Source organism: Elephas maximus, chromosome 13 (assembly GCF_024166365.1).
Source record: "Elephas maximus indicus isolate mEleMax1 chromosome 13, mEleMax1 primary haplotype, whole genome shotgun sequence".
Taxonomy (NCBI): domain Eukaryota; kingdom Metazoa; phylum Chordata; class Mammalia; order Proboscidea; family Elephantidae; genus Elephas; species Elephas maximus.
Window position 1 is genome coordinate 54,004,246 of NC_064831.1, and position 15,733 is coordinate 54,019,978.

At 42.8% G+C, this 15,733-nt stretch overlaps 1 protein-coding gene across 7 annotated transcripts in view; it reads right to left on the reverse strand.

Annotated features, from left to right (window-relative positions):
- The window catches only part of HERC1 (HECT and RLD domain containing E3 ubiquitin protein ligase family member 1), a 197,021-nt gene extending 182,246 nt beyond the window's left edge, over window positions 1–14,775 (reverse strand). For 5 of the 7 annotated variants that reach the window (XM_049905979.1, XM_049905982.1, XM_049905980.1 and 2 more), the window contains exon 1: window positions 14,614–14,775. The gene's annotated coding sequence lies outside the window, so the exon portion shown is untranslated. The remainder of the gene's footprint in view (window positions 1–14,613) is intronic. The other 2 variants (XM_049905981.1, XM_049905984.1) reach the window with 1 other exon arrangement.
- Between the last annotated feature and the right edge of the window lie 958 nt (window positions 14,776–15,733).

A 15,733-nucleotide genomic window follows, 5' to 3' on the forward strand; every position in this document is an offset into this window, starting at 1 on the left:
TGGTCTCTGGCAATATCCCCCACCTGACTTCACTTCTGAATTCTAATCAGTGCTCTGTCACTTACTAGCTGTGTGATCTTGGGCAAGTTACTTAACGTCTCTGTGCTTCCATTCCCTTACCTGCAAAATAGGATTTTACCTCATGGTTTAAACATAGTTTAAATGATAGATGAAATTGCTTAGAACAGTGCCTGGTGTGCAGTAAATGATCCATAAGCATTAGCCAGTGTCATTCCTTTGTATGTTGCAGTATAATGGACTGCTTTTATCTGGCCTTTCTTGCCATGGTCATCTAACTCCCACCCAGGTGATTGGGGGGGGACTGCGTGATAGAGTAATTGTCTCCCACCAAAGGGACTGGTCAGTTTTACCATCCCACTGGGCTTGGAATAAGCCACCCCAGTGGCCCGAAGGAAACCCTGGTGACGTAGTGGTTAACAACTATGGCTGCTAACCAAAAGGTCGGCAGTTTGAATCCACCATGCACTCCTTGGAAATTCTATGGGACAGTTCTACTCTGTTCCATAGGGTCGCTATGAGTCGAAATCGACTCAACAGCAATGAGCTTGCTTTTTTAATTTAGTGGCAGGAAGGAGAAGAGCCCACCCACGAAGGAAGGAGAGACTGCCAGGAGAGACCAGCAGAAGAGACCAGCAGGAGACGGCACAGTGGGCTTCTCAGCCCATGCAGTGAGAAAGCTGAAGGCCCGGGAGAGGTGTACCTGCAAGCACAGGTGGGAAGCTGCTGTCCTGAAGAAAAAACCATATCCTTGAGTATTCCTGAGCCTGAATTATAACCTGCTACTTCCCTAATAAACCCCATAATCATAAGTATTGTCTGTGAGTTCTGTGTGGCCATTGCAATGAATTACCGAACCCAGCAGAGAAGTGGAGAATGCCATGGAAGGGATGGTTGGTGCCAGAGTTGATAAAGACGGCAGAGAGAGGAGGGACGTCCGACCTCTGCCTCGTGGGAATCAGCCTTGGGCTGCTGATCTTTTTTATTTTTAATGCTGGCATCAGCATACTTTTTTTTTTTTTTTTCTGTACTTTAGATGAAGGTTTACAGAACAAACTAATTTCTCCTCAAATAGTTAGTACACACATTTTTCCATGGCATTGGTTAACAACCCCATAACATGTCAACACTCTCCCTTCTCAACCCTGGGTACCGTATTACCAGCTTTCCTGTTCCCTCCTACCTTCCAGTCCCTGCCCCAGGGCTGGTGCACCCTTTAGTTTTGTTGTGTTCCATGAGCCTGTTCAATCTTTGGCTGAAGGGTGAGCCTCAGGAGTGACCTCATTACTGAGCTGAAAGGGTGTCGGGGGTCATACTCTTAGGGTTTCTCCAGTCTCTGTCAGGCCAGCAAGTCTGGTCTTTCTTTTTGAGGAAGAATTTTGTTCTACAATTTTTTCCAGCTCTGTCCGGGACCCTCTATTGTGATCCCTGTCAGAGCAGTCAGCAGTGGTAGCCAGGCACCATCTTGTCGATCTGGATTCTCCTTTTCTCTTGTGAAGTTAGAGGTCAGATGCTGCCCCCACACCATTTTTACATATGTGCATCTGTCTGCTTTCCCACCACAACCACCATCACTAAATTATATAAATCTATCATTCTCCTTGATTCTTTTCCAAAAGATAAGCAATTTTGAGAAAGCAGAACTATGGCCATTTTACTGACAAATTTCATTATGTATGACTGGATTTTTGGTTGTATAAGAAAGTTCGATGGTATCTTATATAAGATACTCAATTTTCCCCCGACCCATGCTTTTAAACTATATTGACACATAGATAATACATCTACTCCTCACTTATCAACTATCTCATTATCTGACATTTTGTATTTACGACAATAGTAAAAAAAAAAAATCTACTCTGCAACTATTTTGTGCCTTAACAATGCACGCGATGTACATCTGGCAGTAACAAACACTGAGGTACACAGTGAGAATAATGCTGGCTGTGATGGTTAAGGTTATGTATCAACTTGGCTGGGCCATGATTCTCAGTGGTTTGGCAGTTATGTAATTAAGTAATTGTCAGTTAGGTACTGATGTAATTTAGCAGTTATGTAGTGACGTAGTCATCCTCCACTTTGTGATCTGATGTGGTCATCCCCCATCTTTGCATAATGTCGATTTTTGCATAACTACCTGGTCTTTGGAACCTAACCATGTCAGTAAGTGAGGAGTGGGTACCAGTTCTAAATTAAGGAGCCCTGGTGTGTTTGTTTGGTGTTGTAGGGGTTAAGCACTCAGGTACTATCCGAAAAGTCAGCAGTTGGAATTCACCAGCCACTCCACAGGAAAAAGGTATGGCGGTCTCCTTCCGTAAAGACTCACAGCATTGGAAACCCTGTGGGGCAGTTCTACTCTGTCCCATAGGGTCACCAGAAGTCAGAATCAACTCAATGGCAACAAGTTTGGTTTTCTGGTTCTAGTTCTAGATTAAGTTGTTTATTTCCAGTACTTTGGTACTAGAAACACTGCTTACTTAAATTTTATCACATAAAACTTCCAACAGCCAAAGAGTTTAATAGTATAGTGATTAACAGGAAAGATCTTAAAAGATGCCAAAAATTTTTAAAGGGCTTCTATAAATATGGAGCCCTGGTGGCACAGTGGTTAAGAGCTCAGTTGCTAACCAAAAGGTCAGCAGTTCAAATCCAAGAGGAGCTACTACTACTACTACATTAACATCACTACAATTATAATTAGGGGACAACCAAAAAGTATGTTAAACACTGCAACAAACAAAAGAACTGACAATCCAAGTTTATTTGTTACCTATTACTTACCTATTACCTATTATTATTATTATTATTACCTATTACTCCATCCTATAGGGTCGCTACGAGTTGGAATCGACTCGACGGCAATGGGTTCAATGGGTTTATTACTTACTTGGAATGGGAATTCCAGAACCCTTAATTGTGCTCATGAGGAACCTTTACATAGATCAAGAGGCAGTTGTTCCGACAGAACAAGGGGATACTGATTGGTTTAAAGTCAGGAAAGGTGTGCATCAGGGGTGAATTCTTTCACCATACCTATTTAATCTGTATGCTGAACAAATAATACGAGAAACTGGACTATATGAACAAGCACAGGGCATCAGGATTGGAGGAAGACTCATTAACAACCTGCGTTATGCAGATGACACAACCTTGCTTGCTGAAAGTGAAGAGGACTTTAAACACTTACTCATGAAGATCAAAGACCACAGCCTTCGGTATGGATTACACCTCGATATAAAGAAAACAAAAATCCCCACAACTGGACCAGTGAGCAACATCATGATAAACGGAGAAAAGATTGAAGTTGTCAAGGATTTCATTTTACTTGGATCCACGATCAACAGCCATGGAAGCAGCAGTCAAGAAATCAAAAGACGCACTGCATTGGGTAAATCTGCTGCGAAGGAACTCTTCAAAGTGTTGAAGAGCAAAGATGTCACCCTGAAGACTAAGGTGCACCTGACCCAAGCCATGGTATTTTCAATCACATCATATGCATGTGAAAGCTGGACAATGAATAAGGAAGACCGAAGAAGAGTTGACGTCTTTGAATTGTGGTGCTGGGGAAGAATATTGAATATACCATGGACTGCCAAAAGAATGAACAAATCTGTCTTAGAAGAAGTACAACCAGAATGCGCCTTAGAAGCAAGGATGGCGAGACTGCATCTTACAGACTTTGGACATGTTGTCAGGAGGGATCAGTCCCTGGAGAAGGACATCATGCTTGGCAGAGTACAGGGTCAGCGGAAAAGAGGAAGACCCTCAATGAGGTGGATTGACACAGTGGCTGCAACAATGAGCTCAAGCATAACAACAATTGTAAGGATGGCGCAGGGCCGGGCAGTGTTTCATTCTGTTGTGCATAGGGTCGCTATGAGTCAGAACCAACTCAATGGCACCTAACGACAACAACAACATTACTTAGCACACCCTATGCACAACTACATGCTCTCAATAATGTTATAAATTGTAAATCCAATCATTTCATGTGTAAGTAACAATGCCAAAATTCACAAAACTGTTTAACTGACTTAACAGTTCTCCTTTAGCTTAGAACCCAGAAAGAGTGGAGCCACTTAATTTAATTTGGAGACTCTTCGACTCCACAGACAACTTCTTAGAGCTGTGCCCCTGGCTTACTATATGCCAAGGACTTTTCTAGCACAAAACGAACAAGACATCTAAGGTTCTTGTTCTCATGGAGTTTACATTCTAGTGAAGACGACAAATAATAAGCAGGTAGAAAAATAAGTAATTAAATCTCAGGAAGCGTAAGTGTAAAAAAAAAAAGAAAAAGACACAAGAGGAGTAAGGGGGAGGGTCACTATTTTCTATAATGTGATCACTGAAGATCTCTCTAGGAGATGGACTCTGAGGACCTGTCTTTAAGCAGACCTCTAAGTGATTTGCGGGAGCAAGCACTGCAGAGACCCGGGGGAAGACCACTCCAAGCAGGGGAAAGAGCATGCATTAGCCCTAGGGATGCACCTGGAGTGTTCAAGAAACACAGGGAAGTCCAGTGTAGCAGAAGTGTAGCCAACAGGGTGAGGCAGGCTGGGATTAGATCATGTAGGACCTTGTAGACCCTGGCTAGGAACTTGGCTGTTATTTTAACTGAAAAAGGAAGTCATTGTAAAGTGCTAAGCAGAGAAGTGACCTGATCTGACTGACATTTTTTAAAAGATCACTCTAGCTATGACGTGGAGAACACACTGTATGAGTCAAGGGAGAAAGCAGGGAAACCAGTTAAGAGGCTGTTGCAATTATCCAAGGAGGAGATGATGGTGGTTTAGACTAGGGTTATACGGTGGAAATGAAGAATGTGATCAAATTAGAAATATATTCAGAAGACAGAGCCAAGAGGGTTTACTGATGGACTCGTTACAGAGTACAAAGAAGAAAAAGAATCCTGGATGACAACTGGGTTTTTGGCCTGAGCACCCATTAAACAGTCGTGCTATTTATTAAGAGTAGTTTCAGAGAAAAAGATGAACATAGGAATCACATCTGTGTTGTAAGTTTTGTTTGAGTTACCCATTACAGCCAAATGATGTGGAATAAGCAGATGAACTATGAATCCGGACCTTAAGGAGGAGGTCTAGACTGAAGATAGAAACGTGGGAGTCAATCAGCATATAGATAGTACGGGAAAAACTGTAAAAGCTGGAACCTGTCAGAGAAGGAAAACTCAAATATTTTCCACCAAAACAAGTAATAGAAAAGTGGTAGGATTTCATCCTGTCAAAGGTGGAAAACTTGCAAGACCTGGAAAAATAAGGCAGTCCCTTTGAGTTCCAGCTTTCACAGGTTTCACCGTTTTTAAAGCCACAGAACTGGATGAGTGTAAACGGGAAAGACTTTTTTATTGAATCCTTCCAACAACCCTATGATGCAGCAAATATTATTATCCCCAATTTTTAGATCAAGAAACTGAGGCTAAGAGATTAACACTTGCCCAACATCATTCTGTTAATAAGTGGTAGAGTGAGAAAGAAAAAAAGTACCACAATGCCCACGGCGTTTCTCAACTGGGGTTCAACGTCTGAAGTACAGAACACAGAAAATAGTCTGAGTGAATATTTTCTCAATTCTCCAAAGGATAGTAAATAACCAGTACCATTCTTGATGTAATGGAGTGAAGTTTATTCTTTACATGTAACAAATGTTTTACAGCATTTAGGTTTAATTCTCCTATGGAATCCCAGTTAGGAAAGACTGCACTACAATTATTACTATTTCCTATTATTACTACTAATGGAGCCCCGGTGATGCAGTGGTTAAGAGCTCAGCTGCTAACCAAAAATTTGGCAGCTCGAATCCACCAGCCGCTCCTTGGAAACCCTAAGGAGCAGTTTTACTTTGTCCTATAGGGCTGCTATGAGTTGGAATCGACTCAACGTCAATGGGGTTTGGTTTGGTTTAGTACTGTAGCACTACTAAAATGGCAGAGAACGAGACTGGGAACAATCTAAGTTACCATCCTATGACTCTTCATGGCCTTCTCTTTGTAACCAGTATATCAAATGTTATCTGGGGGTTTTAAAGCACCCAGTGTGATCTGACTTAAGGCGGTATCAGAGCTCTACTCATTCCACTCACAACCAGCACTCTGCATCTGTTTTCCAGTGAACATTAGTTCATCAGAAAACCACTAGAATATAAGCTCCTCACATGTAAGAATCTTTGTTTTGTTTTTATTAATGTGTTCCGAGCACCTGGAACAGTGTCAGGCATAGAGTAGGTGTTTTGTAAGTCTTTGTGGAATGAAAATATCTAAAAATTACACAGACAGACAGGCGCACATACACACCCCTCTACTGCAATTGACTTTGATCAAGTCTGCAATTTTCAGAGTCTACCCTGAAACATCATTAATATCACACACAAGTAAAATTTTGCTGAAGATCATCTGAAAGCAGTTGCAGCAATACATCAACAGGAAACTGCCAAAAATTCAAGCTGAATCAATCCAGAAGGAACAAGAGGATATCATTGCTGAGGTCAGATGGATCACGGCTGAAAGCAGAGAATACCAGAAAGATGGTTACCTGTGTTCTATTGACTATGCAAAGGCATCTATCTGACTGTGTGGATTACAGCAAATTATGGATAGCATTACAAAGAAGGGGAACTCCAAAACACTTAATTGTGCTCATGAGAAACCTGTACATAGACCAAGAGGGAGTCGTTTGAACAGAACAAGGGGATACCTCATGGTTTAAAGTCAAGACGGGCGTCCGCCAGGGTTGTATCCTTTTACCACACTTACTCAATCTGTAGGCTGAGCAAATAATTCGAGAAGCTGGACTATATGCAGAAGAACACTGCACCAGGATTGGAGGAAGGCTCAATAACAATTTGTGATATGCAGATGACACAACCTTGCTTGCTTGAAGGGGACTTGAAGCACTTACTGACAAAGATCAAAGACCACAGCCTTCAGGACGGATTACACCTCAACATAAAGAAAACAAAAATCCTCACAACTGGACCAATAAGCGACATCATGATAAATGGAGAAAATACTGAAGTTGTCAAGGATTTCACTTTACTTGGATCCCACAACCAACGCCCATGGAAGCAGCAGTCAAGAAATCAAAAGATGCGTTGCATTGGGTAAATCTGCTTTATAAGACCTCTTTAAAGTGTTAAAAAGCAAAGATGTCATTTTAAGGATTAAGGTGCACCTGACCCAAGCCATGGTGCTTTCAATTATCTCCTATGCATGAGAAAGCTGGACAATGAATAAGGAAGACCAAGAAAGAACTGATGCCTTTGAATTACGGTGTTGACGAAGAATACTGAATGTACCATGGACTGCCAAAAAAATGAACAAATCTGTCTTGAAAGAAATACAGCCAGAATGTTTCTTAGAAGCAAGGATGGCAAGACTTCATCTTACATACTTTGGACATGTTATCAGAAGTGACCAGTCCCTGGAGAAGGACATCATGTTTGGTAAAGTAGATGGATTGACACAGTGGCTGAAACAGCGGGCTCAAGCATAACAATCACTGTGAGGATGGCGCGGGACTAGGCAGTGTTTCGTTCTGTTGTACATAGGGTCGCTATGAGTCAGAACTGACTTGACAGCATCTAATGACGATACCACCCTGTGCCCAGCTACCACGATCTTTCCAAAACAGTCTTTTCAGAGGGTGCTGGGTTCTGGTTCTGACCCTTCCCTTAGCTGTACTGCCATCAATAAGTCCCTTCACTTATGTGTACCTTTCTGGTTAGAATGATTTCTGGAGTACCACCCTAGAAGTGCCTGATTCCCTTGCAGAAGTCAGATAATCTCTTGATTATCTGATCCTAGTATTTACCTTAAAACAGTAAAGAAATACTGCTTCCACATAACAGGATTAACTCAAAAACATTTAGTAAGGCATGCCTTCTGTGTGTGATGTCCTATGTTCCCCTCTGAAAGAGACAGCTGAATCCACCGGGATCAAGTGACTTGCCCAAGGAAATGCATCTTGGTAGTTCCTGGGTTCTCTTGGGCCTCTTGCCCTTTCTGGGAAAGAACCTAAATCTCCAGTCTTGCTGGACGGAACTCTTGCAACCACGTAAAATGGGGATGTTTTTAATGTAGTCTTAGTATCTTGGCACCGCTATAATCTGATAGGATTATCCTAATCCAGAACTTTAAACTCTTGCTTTTGTCTTCATTAAGACTGACCTTCTTCCTTATGGAAATACGACAGGTTACAAGCACTGCCATTAATGCTCAAAATAACTACCATATGGAGGAGGAGAACCATACTATGGGTGTAAATATACACTGTAAGTAATGTTCAAAATAATTAGCATACAGTGTGAACCAGTAACTACTCTACCATATATAAGCTAGAGGAAAAAAGATTCTTACAATTTCAATCACCCTTTGTTAAAGTCCTCAAGTATTTCAGAGCACGGCTATTATGAACCAATGCAGCACTTCCACTAAATGAAAAAATTTTCAAATGAGCAATCTTGGCTAGGCCAGAAATTGCAATCCAGTCAATTTCACCTGCACGTGACAGTGTGCCTGTATCAGGGCAATATTAGTAGACAATGTGAGTCATTTTCTAGCTATAAGAACCTATCAACAGCAGGCATTAGGTGCCCTTCCACACTGGGCTCAGGTCACTGCAATGACTACAGAGCATTTTCTTTTTTAATCAGTCATCTCTGGCAAAACAAGTTAAAAAGCATGACAACACATTCTGTTGGAACAGGCACTCTCATACATTATTGAAGGGCATGCAACCTGCCATACTTTTGGCGGGAAATCTGGCAATACCTAACAAAGCACATATGTACTAACTTCTGACTTGGAAATCCTACTCATAGGAAACCACCCTGAAAAAACACCTAGAACAATTTTTTAAAAATGTGCACAAGTTCATTTACCACAACATTGTTTATAACTGCAAAATACTGGAAATAACTTAAATGTTCATACGTGGAAGGGTGGCTGAATAAATTAAGATACATACATACATTAGAGTACTATCCAGCTGTAAAAAAAAAAAAGAATGAGTAATAACTCTGTGAACTGATTTGGAGTGATTTCCAGGATATAATGTTAAGTGTAAAAAGGAAAGTACAAAAGGATATAGTATGCCACTCCTCATGTAAGAAAAAAGGGAATGGGAAAATAGTTTGGCAGTTCCTCAACGCGTGAAACACAAAGTTACCATATGACCCAGTACATAGATACCCAAGCAAAATGAAAATATATACATACACACAAAACTTGTAGATGAATGTTCATAGCAGCATTATTCGTAACAGCCAAATGTGAATTCAAATGCCCATCAACTGATGAAGGGACAAAGAAAATGTGGTATATACATACAATGGATATAATTCAGCCATAAAAAAAAGAAATAAGCATAGATGCTACAACATGGATAAACCTTGACAAAATTGTACTAAATGAAACAAGCCAGAAACAAAAGGACAAAAAGCATATGATTCTACTTATATGAAATATCCCCCAGTAAGCCAGTGCTGTTGAGTTGATTCTGACTCATAGCGACCCTATAGGACAGAGTAGAACTGCCGCATAGAGTTTCCAAGGAGCACCTGGCAGATTTGAACTGCTGACTCTTTGGTTAGCAGCTATAGCACTTCACCACTACGCCGCCAGGGTTTCCATGAAATATCCAGAATAGGCAATTTCATAGACAGGTATGATATGTGAATTATATCTCAATTTTTAAAAATCATATCAGAAAAAAAGGGAATAAACCTACTCCTCACTTATTGACACAGTTAGGTTCCAAAGACCAGGCCATTATGCAAAAATTGGCATTATGCAAAAATGAAGGATGACTACATCAGATCACAAAATGGAGGATGACTACATCATTACACAACTGCCAACCTACACCATTACAAAACGCCAAACCACTGTGAATGATGGTCCAGCCAAGTTGACACATAACCTTAACCATCACATCCAGCATTACTCTTGTCTCACACCTCGATGTTCACTACTACCAGCAGTAAATCATTAATGTGCAAAACAGTCAGATAGTAGATTTTTTGCTATTGTTGTAAATCCAAAATGTCAGACAATGAAATAGCTGATAAGTAAGGAGTGAGTGTATAAAAAAAAAAAAATGTATAATTTGTATAAAGAAATTTAAAAAGGATAAACCAGAAACTAAAGATATCAGGAAATGGGAAAGAGGTAGAAAAGGTGTGTGTGGGGGCGGGAGGAGATTGTAGGAAGGAGGAGAGAGTGACACTTAAACTATGATGTTTAGTTATAGTTAAATAAATAAAATCAACCAAGATTAGGGGAACTCAAATAGAATACAAACAGTAACAAATGTACCTTACTATCTTACAGATGAATAACATAACCACACTAAAGGGGGTGGAGAAGAAAAGACCTAACCTAAGTAATTTTTTTAATTTTGGAAAACAGTATTTGGACTAGATACTACAAGGCTAAAGACAAAAAACAACTGTACACAAATACCTCACTGTTGTTTCTCACGATGGTATGGGTTAGCGATTCTGTACCTACCTGGTGTATAAACTGAAACAAGCCAGCTGCTGCAGAGTTGATTCTGACTCATGGTGACCTCATGCATGTTAGAGCAGTGCTGTGATCCATAAGGTTTTTGATGGCTAATTTTTACGGAAGAAGCTTTCTAGGCCTTTCTTCCAAAGTGCATCTGGGTGGACTTGAGCTTCCAAAAATTTGGTTAGCAGCCAAGTGCCTTAACCATTTTCACCACCCAAGAACTCCCTGATTTATAAATTAGGAGTGAACACTTAAATGAATATATTATAGATAATGAGAACCAGGTTTCTCACTATCAGACAAAGAAGTTACAAATGAGAAAAACAGAAAGGTTAGAATGAACCTGTGATGTTGAATTGGAATAGGAAGTATCAATATGAATTCATGATTTTTGATAGATGGGTAGACCACATTGATACAAATAATTCAGCAAACAAATGAAGAGACATTTCCTCCTTACAGAAGAATCCAAATCAGTAAATATAAACAGAATGAGGAAAATACAAAATCGGCATTAGGCAAATATCATAGTAATAACTGTTGAAGAGAAGACCCACTAACGAACCCTAAAATCAGTGGGAGACAGTCTGAGGAGAAACAGTGTATCTGTATAGTCTCTTCCAGGATATGTATCCATTACAAAAGGAAGAATAGTAACTTTACAGTGCAGAATTCAGCAGAGACCACCTTACAAAGTTATCAAGGTTAACATCACTGGTAATAAAATATATCAACATCATATGCCCCCTATAATTTAACAATGCATAACATCACTTCTGAATTTTCTTGCCCAAAATGCATAACCTCAATCAAATCATAAGAAAAACATCAGACAAACCCAAATTGAGATGTTCTACAAAATAACTGACCAGTCTTCAGTAAAAGCATCAAGGTCATGAAAGACAAGGAAAGACTGAGGTCTGTCACAGATCAGAGACTAAGTAGACAAAAAGGAGTCCTGGTGGCACAAGGGTTCAGCGCTTGGCAACTAACCGAAAGATCAGTGGTTCAAACCCACCAGTGGCTCCGCAGGAGAAAGACCTGGTTGATCTGCTCCCACAAAGATTACAGCCCAGAAAACCATATGGGGCAGTTCTACTGTCATGCAGGGTCACTATGAGTTGGAATTGACTAGATGGCACCCAACAACAAGGAGACGAAACAACTAAATGCAATGTGGGATCCTGGATTATATCCTAGAACAGAAAATGGGCATTAGGAGAAAGCGTGGTGAAATGCAAAAAGTCTGTAGTTTTGTCAATACTGTCGTATCTATGCTAATTTCATGGCTGTGATCACTGTACTGTGTGTATGGTTACGTAAATTTTTAAGATTAGGAGATGCTGGGTGAAAGGTGTGTAGGAACTCTCTGACCTATCTTTGCAACTTTTCCGTAAATCTAACATTAATTCTAAATAAACAGTTAAAAATAAAATCAATCATCTGATGTGACTGTCATATTTCCTTGCTCAGGGATCTCACCTGGAATTTAATATTTCCATTAATTTAGAGTGGTAGCAGAACAAGCTAAAATTATAAAAATCAGATCTGGCATCTAAAAAGTAAACTACCTATTTTACACTGAGTACTATACTTTTTTTTTTTTCATTAGAAAAGGCAGAGATAGTTTAAAAAAAAAAAAATCGCTAGTTGGTGTGACTTTGCTGGCTTTGCAGACTTTTAAAATAACCTGACCAAGGTTTGACACATTTTCAACATCATGATAATCTATAGTTATGTGCCTGTAATAACACATTTCATTTGTTTGCTAAACCAAAGTTTTATTTCTAATAAAAAGTTCTCAATAAATTACAGTTTGTTACCTATCATTATATAGTTATCCCTGCATGAAATTCAAGTTTTGTTTCACAAGTCAATAGCTATCTACAGTTATGTTTTAATCCTAACACTAACTGCTCCCCTCTGCCCAAGCCATGTCATCGACATTGTCGTCCTAAGTTCTGTTCAGTGTATCTAGGTTTTTTTTTTTTTTTTTTTTTTAATTTCAAGTATTAAAGAAGAGTGATTTAGTCATACTTTTGGGGGAATATTTGCTTGGGACATTTGAATGGTATTTATTATTGGCATCCTCTACTAACCAAACCGACCCAATTAGCAATACCTCCAACATTCCTTGAACTCAAATGGAATTTTCAGAAGATATTTTTATATTAATAAGCAGATTAACTGCTCCATTTTCATTTGTTTTCTCTTCCATGCACCACCGTCACGGTGCCTGCCCTGGGAGTGGAATATACGACCAGCAAATAAATGGAGGTGTCACACGCCAAGAGCATGACTGGAAATTTAAGAAGCAAAGTGATAAGAACCTTAAGGAAAGCAAAATTCATAAAAGTTTAGAATTACAAGAGACCTTAATAGGCCATTTAATACATTCCAATGACAACAACCCCAGAGATGACAATCTATCCTACTTTTAAAAGCCTCCAGATTTCCAGCCTCCCTAGATGTCTCATTCTGCTATACAATCCTGTCATGTGACTTGGGGGAAATATTACAAGACTATTCTTTGCCTACATAATGCTGTCTTTTCTCAAATACTGTAACAACACATTTTAACTCACAAGGAATACAAATGTACATAGTACATACATGTGTATGTATCTATACGTATGTGCATATCATCCATACAGCCGCTCAGGAGACTCAATTTTGTGTATAAACACACACTATGGAAATATACACACATAATCAAAGGTACATATCCATCCCACCCCAATCACAAAAAGCACTATGAAACAAACAATGCCATGCAACAATTTGGGCCTAAAAATAACCAATGGAAATGAATGTTGTAAAACCTTGAGGTATACAGGTTTCTTCCCACCATGAATAATCATAGTTTCTTTGCTTTCCACAAATTTTGCCCCTTTTCAGCACCCACCACAAGCAGAATTGCAGAAACACATATGTACGAGATCCAAACAGAAAATCTTCTCTTTAACGTTTGGTGTTTAAAACCATGTAGCCGACAATCATTTTGGAAGAGGGCCTGAAGAAAGCCAGAGTGACAGAAGACAGCCAGTGATAATAAACAAGTAACCAGTTCTAACCGAGCAGGTCAGTGAAGTGACTCGAATAAAACAACTCATTTTCTGGAACATGTATAGAGAATGAGGAAGTTCCCCGCAAGTGCTCTTTGAAAAAAAATGTGTCTGTTAGGAAATACACCAAAATGTGAAGGTGAAAAGCTATCTGTGGAGCTGGAATTACAAGGATGGCTGAGTCTGTTCAGATTTGTTATTCCTATCATTCTGACCACCCAAATTTTCTACAGTGAGTATTATTCCTCACAGACATTATTTTAAAGTGAAGGCAAACACTGTCCCCGAGTCCCACAGCTCCCCAGGATGGACAGCAAGTCTTTACATAACCTCCTGGGAGGGCTGGTGCCGGCTCCTGCCCTCCCGCGCCCCCCAGGCACCTGCCACCATCGCCACGTTCCCGGGGACAGCTCCTGTCATCCTCACCCTCATCTCACCCAGGAACCTAACAAGGCGTCCCTTCTTCCCTGCGGGCAGCAGACGGTTTATAAATTGTTACATTGTCAGGGAGTGAGGGGACAGACTTGGACAAAGGTTTACCCCCACCCAAAGGCAGAGGAGAGGAGACACGTCGTCCCCACCTCGGGCTCTCTAGAGGCGCCGGCGACGGGGCACACCGGGGTGGCGGCTGTCCCCGGGTTCCACAGAGTGGGGCCCCGGCCGGGGGTAGGAGCGCTCGTTAGCGGATAATGGGGCGGCGGAGAGGGTCCGAGACGCGACCCCGAGCGCCGAGGCGCAGGGACAGCGAGCCCGCGGAGGGGCGGGTCCCTCTGCCCCCTGCGGGCGGCCGGCTCTGCTTCGAACGCGGCTCCGGAGGCGCCGGGCGGCCTCGGGGGCCGGGGAGCGCACAGCGCCGGGAGGGCTCCCTCAGGCCTCCGCCCGCTGCCCACCCGCGACCCCGGCGGCCCCGCTCGGCGGCGGCCCCGGAACGGCCCGGCCGGCCTCGCCCAGCCCGCCGGGCGCACGCAGAGGCAGGCATGAGGGCAGGGGAGGAGGCGTTACCGTGCGCGGCTCCGGAGCTGGCGGGGTGGGGCGCGGCTCCGGCGACCCGAGCCCGGCTCGGCAGCGGCTGCGGCGGCCGCGTCCTTTATTTTTGCTGCAGCGGCGGCGACTTGTCAAAGGGAAAGACGTAAGAAGCGGCAGCAGCGGCGGCAGGCGAGTCTCGCGGGATTTGGGCGGAACTCTCGCGCGGCCTGCCGGCCTCGCCCCGCCCCCCAGCCCCAGAGCGGGAGGCGAGAAGGGCGGGGAGAGGATCGTTCGCTCGCCGGAGCTGGGCTGCGGGCTGAGGGGAAGAGGGAAGGGGATTTAATGGGGGGAAGCCGAGATTTGGGGGACACCCCGCCACCGCGCTGCCCTCACCTTTCAGCCCTTGCGGGGCCTGTACAGCCCAGTCCGCCTGCGGGGACCGGGCTCCGCCGATGAGGCACAAGTGGGGGCGTTTCACAAAGGGCGGCGAGGAGTAGGGGGCTAGCCGGCGCGCCCAGTTTTTCTCATGGTCGGCAGAGGAGACCCCACCGCCAGTGCCCTAGTGCCGGGGACGGGGACACGTGGGCAAGCTGGCGGCGCGGAGTGAGCGACCACACCCCTTTAACTGGGACGCGCCCCCCAGCTCTGCGCTCTTTATCGCGTATCACACCGGGCCCAAGACCTCTGGCCGGCCAAGTTAAACCACTGAAAACATTACACTTGACCTACTTTTACCTTGTCATGCTCTGTGCGCCGCAGGACTGCCAGAACCCTGCAGACGCCTGGCCCTGCGGCTCCTCGGTTTCCCATTCTGCTGAGGAACACTCAGCAAATTGTCCTTTGGATGACCTGTGTCCTGATCATGACCCAGATCTGTACAATGAGCCCCCGTGAGGAAGAGGACCCTTAGGGGCTTGGTCGTCGTTGCAGCTCCAAAGCCTAGCTAAGGGCCCGGTGCTCAATTAAAAAAAAAAAAAGTTGCCGTCAAGTCGATTCCGACTCATAGCGACCTTGTAGGACAGAGTAGAACTGCCCCACAGGGTTTCCAAGGAGCTCCTGGTGGGTTCAAACTGCCGACCTTTTTTTGGTTAACAGCTGTAGCTCTTAACTGCTGCGCCACCAGGGTTTCTAGGTACTCAATAAAAACCCCAAACCA